Source organism: Ictidomys tridecemlineatus, chromosome 1, assembly GCF_052094955.1.
Source record: "Ictidomys tridecemlineatus isolate mIctTri1 chromosome 1, mIctTri1.hap1, whole genome shotgun sequence".
Taxonomy (NCBI): Eukaryota; Metazoa; Chordata; class Mammalia; order Rodentia; family Sciuridae; genus Ictidomys; species Ictidomys tridecemlineatus.
In genome coordinates, this window is record NC_135477.1 from 28,490,145 (window position 1) to 28,497,511 (window position 7,367).

Here is a 7,367-nt window from a genome sequence, read left to right on the forward strand (position 1 = left end):
AATGGACCTCCCGGGTGGTACTGTGCACCATCTGCACAGTGGGGTGTAGTGGCCTAGATGGGTGGCACTGCTCCTTTCTGCTTCATCCCTGATCCACTACGGTTCCATGAAGACCTTGGATTCTCCCCTTCCATTTCTTGAATAGCTGGCTCAGCCTGGAATGGACAACCCACAGAGTGCCTGAGCAAGGTCCCCAGAGCCTCCTCCACCCTCTGCAGTCCAAGGAAATGTTCCCAGGATAGAGGTGGGAGCCCAGGTCCACCTTTGACTGGAAAAGAGAGAGGGCCAGGAGGCTGGGAGCTGCTCCCAGCAGCATGGATGTGCAGTGCCAGGGGCCAGCATGGGGGTAGGGGACTGTAAGGACAGCAATAAGGAGAGAGAAAAGCCAAATGCATTCAACAAGCATCAAGACCTTCCCCCCAGGTCTCTCTCTAAGCATGGAAAGGAGAACCCTAGCTCGCTTCTCTTGTAGAAGAGCAGACTCAGTCTTATTTTGCTGCCCAGGCTGGGGACAGAACTATTATACTCCTGGATTCTCTCCACCAACTGTCTCCAAATGGAGGCAGGAAAGGGAGACATGGAGAGAAGAGGGATCTCAAATTCACCTTCACCTTCCATTAGGAGCCAGAAAGACAGCTTTGCCCACACTTCCCTCCGCCACCCGCCGCGCCCTCTCTCTGAGCCCTCACCCTGTGTTCATTACCTGCCCACTGATATTCAGAATGCTTTCATTAGCGTCATCTCAAAAGCAGTCATGAAGAACTTATTAAGGAAACCTGAACTGGTCAACGCTTCCCACAAATAGCCAACTTAAATACCGAGTCAAAGATCCATTTGTGGTGTCAAAGAAAACCCCAGTGCGTAAGGTCAGGGAAATATTGTTGCTCCTGGTCGATGCACAGGGTACTGCCAGGGAAGCTGCAGGAAAATTATTAATGTCTATTTTGGGGAAACACAGCTTAAAAATAAACAGCCGTAGTGGAGGGCAGACGTGTAACGATGGAGCAAATGTGAAAGGCAACGGCAAGGGTGTTCAGTCACAGATTTCGAGCCCGAATGATCAAGCTTTATTTGTTCCCTGTGTGGCTCATAATTTTAACCTTTTATTATGCAAAGCAGCCAGTTTGGTTTTACATTGCAAAGCAGCCAGTTTGGTTTCACATTGCCTAAGGAAGCTTGGCGTGATGAACGGATCACATTTGCCCGTCTCTTCATCTATGAAAAGGTGGGCAAGCCTGAAAGAGATTGCTTAAGTTATTTTCAACTCTTTGGAGATGAAAACACGGGCACCCTGCATCAGCATTCCCTCCCATAAAGCACAGTGGGGTAGTAGGCTGGGGTAGAGGCCACAGAGGATGCTCCAGGAGAGTCCTTAGGGTCCCAGGGATGCGCTTTCCTGAGTATGCCAGAGAACAGCCTTCAACATCAGAGGGTCATCAGAGGGCTGAGCGGCTAGTTGGGCAAACAGGTTTAGTCTGTGGTGCTCCTTGGGAGCTCTCCAGGGTACTGGACAGCCTCTGCTTGGAGTCTCTGACCCAGTGGACCCTCAGGTCTTGAGCTGGGTCCGCTACCTCTGCTTTCCTAGATTTTTGTCTTCGAATCCAGTTATATCTAATATTAACAGCCTGGCAGGGTCTACATCTTCTTTAGTTTTACAGCACACGAAAAAAAGTAGAGTAGCATCGTTGAAAGAGGGGACATTTCTTTGGGTTTGAAATTCAGTTCTACCCCCCTCAATATATGAGTTGAAAAACCCATGAGTTGAAAAACCACAAACCCATGAGATAATAACACTTATATTTTAGGGTTGTTGTAGAAATTTTAAAAGTTGGAAGTATAAAATACTTATCTTGTGTCTAGCACATAGTAGGTGCTCATGAACAAGTGCCTAATATTAATATCCATATGATCTGTGACTAGGATGCTCCTATCACCAGTCAATATCTGGATTGGTGACTCATATTCCCCATTTTTGAGTTAGGACTCAATGGTTGCAAGTAACAGAAAAAGGAAGTGAGCTTGTGAATAATAATAATAATAACAGGGTTTGTGCTTCAGGACTTGGTGGTGTCTCATGGAAGCCAAGAGCATAAACTGCCACACAGCTGGGCAGGGTTGCAGACTGGGAGCTATAAACTTACCAGGATCCTGCACTGTCTCTGCTCTTCTATGGTGTCTTCTTATTTCCTCTGTAGGCTGGTTGTCCCTCTGTCCCACCTGCCCATGTAGATCCAGAACAGACACTTGACCAGATTGGCTCCATTTTATTAGTCCCAACTCCAATTTTTTGGAAGATAAAATTTGAATTGACCTGTTTGGAATCACCCCTGATTCAACAGTCAGACGGGGGACAGATCCCCCAGCCCGGATATGGAGACTGAACAGGGAGGTGCCATTTACAGGGCGTGTGAATGCCCTGTGCCATTCACAGGGAGGTGCCATTCTTGGGCAAACCAAGAAGACATGATGAACTCACATCCAATAGAGTCACTTGGACTTCCAATGCAAACAACTTTTAAATGTTTGTTGATGCAAAGAAGTTCTTAAGTAGTTATATGATAGACACACGAGAGAGACAGTAAATGGCTAGATAGAGGATAGATAGAGGATAAGACTTCAGGAGTGATAGAGGCAGAATTACTTTAGTCACAGGTTTTTCAGTGTATTTTTCTTTTCACTGGACTTTCCAAAAAATAGAAAGTAATAGGGATTGTCAGAGTGGGACCTACAAGCCTCATTCCATAACTGTGGGCCAGATTTCACAGACATCATATTTGCACAGAAGCCCTTAAAGGCACATGCAAGTCCCAAAGTCATCCAGGAAGATGTCAGAGTGAACAGGTCTCCTGGTTCCTCAGCCTATGTCTCAGAGGTGGCACGACCCTGCAAGAAAAACTCCTGCCCAACTAGGACTAGTCAAAAAGAGCTGAGCCCAGAATATGTCTCCACACAGCCTACCCCAGGACAAATGCTCAGCCTCAAAGTGTTTAGTTGCAGAAGCTCATTCTCTGGACACTCCAGACCCTCCCCTGCATCCACCCAAATGTGCTAACAGTCTCGAGGCCTCCTGTGTTATCTGTGAAGTCAGTGTTTCCCAACTTTGCTCAACAGAATCATCAGGAAAGTGATTTTTTAAATATAAAGATCCTTAGACCTCACGTCCCACCCCCCAGGACTATGTCTGCCAGCCCAGTGGAAGGGACAGGAGTTTATTTTGAAGCAGTTTTCCAGGTGGTTTTGATTTAGTCCCTGAACCAGGGTAAACAGTCTTGAACCACAAACCCAAGTGGAGGTTCTATTGTGCTGTGATGAGGACAGAGTCTTTAGGTGTGATTTCTAAGAACAGACTCTACTGTCACTATTCGGAGGGAAACCATGCCTTCCCTTTATTCTGCACTACAGGCTCGTGCAGGAAATGGTTTGGGGAGCAAGTCAGACGGAGCAGAAGAACGTTGTGTCTGGACAGATGTTGCCCCGTCTTCCCAAGGACACCCAGAAGAAAGGTACCCAGGAGGCTGCAGTCGGAGAAAAACGGTGTTTTAGGGAAAGGCAGCTAAACCAGGGTCCATGGAGCAGGAGTATGCTATACATTAAGCCATGGTTTACAGAATCCTGCAGTCAGGACTAATTGGTAATGGGAAAGTGAGAGCCCCCTGTCCCCTTAGACAGCCAGAAGGGCTTTGGGGCTGGTGGCAGGTAGGACAGGCAGAGAATCAGGAAGCTGGAGCTTAAGTAGAGAGTAAGAAAGAGCTTGAGGGGACTGGAAGAGTTAAGCCAGGATTTAGCAGAGAACGCTGCTGATTTCTCAGGAAGGAGGACACTGGGCAGAAACAGACTGACCTCAACTGACCTCAGACTTGGAGACCATGTCATCTCTGTGTGGCCAGAGGGAAGAGCTGGGAGCTCTCCAGAGACAGAATTTGGCCTTAGTCACAGTTTGTTTCTAACAGCTGTAGGACTTTGGACAAGATGCTCACCCACTCTGGGCCTTGCTTTCTCCATCAGTAAAATGGCAGGGTGGGGACAGCTGATCTCTGGATTCTCTCCCAGCTCTGAGACTCTGTGGATGGTGGTGTCACCAAGCTTGGAAAAGCTCAAGCCCAGCTTCTGTGTGTGCTGGAACCTCCCTTGCTCTTGGTCTAGGCTCTGAGGGACCCCAAGACACCACAAGACCCTGCACTGATAACTGGTTAGGAGGAGGGAGGTGGGTCCCAGGGGCAGGGTGGCAACCTAAGAGGGAGCCATGGAAGTTGGAAACTGCCTAAGGAGACCTGAGGTCAGACACTTGCTTCCTTTCCTCCAGTGATCTCAAGGGTCCCCGCCAAAAGTTCTCACTTCTTCTAAATGCAGAAGGGGATCCATAACTTTGCCCGTGATCAGGTTGCATAGGCTAACCAAAATATCAGGGAGTTTTGCTTTGGGCTGGAATGGCCTCAACATGGTGAGGTAACTGGGTAAGCTTACAACCACCTACTTCTTGGAGGGATGAAAAACAGATGGTAAATTATAGCTTCCTTATATCCTGGTTGGCAGCTGTGGGGTGTGTATTAGCTGGTGCCTGGTCCAGAAAACAGAAACCATTGCAGTTATTTTAACAGAGAGAATTTAACCTAGAGGATTTGTTAAACTGGTTTTGGATGGCAAGAAGGAAAAAAAGAGGGAATGAAAAAAAAGGAAGCCAGGTACGGTGGTTCACACCTGTAAACCCAGTGACTCCAGAAGCTGGGGCAGGAGGGTCACAAATCTGAGGCCAGCATGGGAAAGTTAGCAAAACCCTGTCTCTAAATAAAACATTTTTTAAAAATTAAAAAATAAAGAGAAAGGACTGGGGATATAAAACAGCCCTGGGTTCAATCCTCAATACAAAAGAAAAAAGGAGAGAAATGAAAAAGAATAAGGACACACTGAGATGACAGGGTGGTTAACTGCAAAAACTAGCCACCAACCCCAGGGCAGGAAGACAGGGAAGGGCTGGGATTCCCAGAACCCAGCAGTTTGGAAGAGCAGCTCCCTGGGGGGCAGGAACTGGGACCCAAACTTCCGAGGAGGGGTGCTGCTTGGCTGGCACATCTAAAGGGACGCTGGGAGGTTGATTCTAGAAGTATGCAGAAAAGCTACAGACAGGGACTGCCTTCTGCTGCCCAGATGAAGGACCGGGGCAGGGTTGAGGGCGGGGGGGATGAGTTTACCAGAAGCAACAAGAGATTCAGGAAGGAGCAAGGCCCAGCTCCCGCCTCCTGCATTCTTGTCTCCTTCTAGCCTCCCCATTGGCAGGACCTAACAGGAAACGGCTGGCCAAAGGAACATGTGGCTTGCAGAGTCCTGGCCCTGTACCACAAAGTCGAGTACAGAACAATGGGTTGGGGATGAGAGATGTTGTCACCAGGCTGTTTGACAGCCTCAGGCCCCATGAAAAGTGAAGGAGAATCGAGCAAGCCCAGGGGTGGAAGGTGAGGCTGGGCTGGAGTTGGCTTCCATGGGATGCTTTGGGACCCATGGAACTGAAAGTGCTCCAGGTAGCTGAATTTGGGGGTGACCCAGGCTTCTCATAGCAGTGGGTGCTCAGCAGGCACCCGAGAAAGACCGGCCTGAGAGCTGTCCCTTTCATCCTCAGCATTTCCTCCCACTGTTTCTTCCATCTGTAGGGGACGAGGGAGTCAGCTGGGAGGAAGTCACTCAGGTATGCCTGGGACCAGGTGTCGTCCTTGCTGGAAGGGACGTGCTAAGCTAGAGAAGAAAGGATGGCAGTTCTTTTCCTTGTCATAGAAATGCCAGCAGAGAGTGGTGTGCAAAATGTTGTCCTGGCCCGCCTTTGCTACCTCTGTTTCCGCAGGAGTGGAGTCTGGGAAGTACCTACCTGCGTGTTGTTTTTGACCTGATTGCAGAAATGTCATCTGGAGGAGCGGCCTCGATGGGTGATTTTGGGGTCACTTCCTAGGTTTCAGCTTCCATGTCTGGGGAAACTAAGACATCCCCAAAAAACAGAGACAGGGGAGAGAGACCTCCTGTTGGGACAGGAGCTGTCCCCAGAAGAGCCAACCAGGGTCTCAGGATGGGCTCAAGTCTCACCTCCTGCAGGTGTCCCCAGAGGCACCACATGACTGCCATCGCAGGCTGACCTTTGGAGTCTGGCCTGACTCAGGCCTGAGGTTTATCCTGAGTGAAGCTCCAGCTGTCCTTTGGTTTGAGTTTTCCCTGCAACTCTGTCACGCCCACGTCAACATGACACCCGGGTCTTTGAGCTCTAAAGCGTATTTTTTAAAACAAAACCAAAAAAAAAAAAAAAAATCTAGGTCAGGCAGTCAGCATCCAAGCCAGGTTTCAAAGGACTTTCCACTCTCCAAGTCCTTCCCTTTGAACTTGGCCAAAACCTTCCTCCTGGGCTGATATTTCTTCCCTGATTTGAGAGCCCAAAGGTGAAAAATGCAGGCCGAGTTCACCACAAGTGGGTGGAGTTGTTTTTGAGCTTGATGAGTAAGTGGGAAAAGTACTGGCAGCTGAGGCCAACAGCCCAGACCCACCCAGGATGGCCCAGCTCTGCCCAAGACCTTGCCAGTCACTCATGCCACCAGCTGCCCTTCTGAGTTCCCTTGGAACTGAAGATGGTTCAAGTCACCACCCGGCCTTTTCTCCTCCTGCCTCCTAATGCGATCCTATGACATGTGGGTCATCGGGACTCAGAAACAGTTTGCAGCCCAGGCTGGGCCAGAGGTACTTTCAACATCGGCATCATCACCCTGGGAGCTGTCACCCCTGGGCATCTCTTCCCGGCACCCTCCCATTATTCGTGCCCGTGGCCCATGGGCTCCCAGCTAGCTCGGCCAACTCAGGCTAATTCGAATCTGGAGTCTTTCCTAGTAGCAGGGTGGAGTAATTCTGGTTGATGAATGATTTGGGGTGGAAGGGGAGGTTGGGCTTCCTTTCTCTGGAATCCCAGGAAGTAGAGCATAGCTCCAAAGAGCAACCATGTGTGAGTAACACCTCTGTCCCCAGAACCAGCCATCTGTTCCCTAGCATGAAGGGAAAAGGGCTTTGGAATTTCTTGGCCAGTCTCAAAGAAGTCAAGAAAAAGCCTTGGAGCTTTCCAAGCTGGGTCCAGAGGTGAAGATGCACATTTCTCCAGGCTGGAGGTGACAGCTTAGGATGCACCGGTGCCATGCCAGGACTGGAGCCTTCCCCAGGCTTTGTCCTGCTGGTCTGGACAGCAGAAAGGGGGTCTACAACAGCTGGTCCTCCTCATGAAACACCTCTTCCTGATACTGGATCTAGCAGGGATGGATCTTGTCCTTTTTGGTTTTTATTGAACTTTATTTTATTTTTGCTGAATACTTTTAGGTTTTATTTTTCCATTACTGGGGATTAAACCT

General features: G+C 49.2%; 1 long non-coding RNA gene across 1 annotated transcript; it reads right to left on the reverse strand.

Moving 5' to 3' along the window:
• Positions 1–1,032: 1,032 nt before the first annotated feature.
• LOC144369482 (uncharacterized) lies at positions 1,033–6,659 on the reverse strand. The gene is made up of 3 exons (XR_013429312.1): positions 5,858–6,659; positions 2,142–2,217; positions 1,033–1,235 (listed from the first exon to the last, which is right to left on the reverse strand). It is a non-coding gene; the product is annotated as an uncharacterized LOC144369482 (long non-coding RNA).
• Between the last annotated feature and the right edge of the window lie 708 nt (positions 6,660–7,367).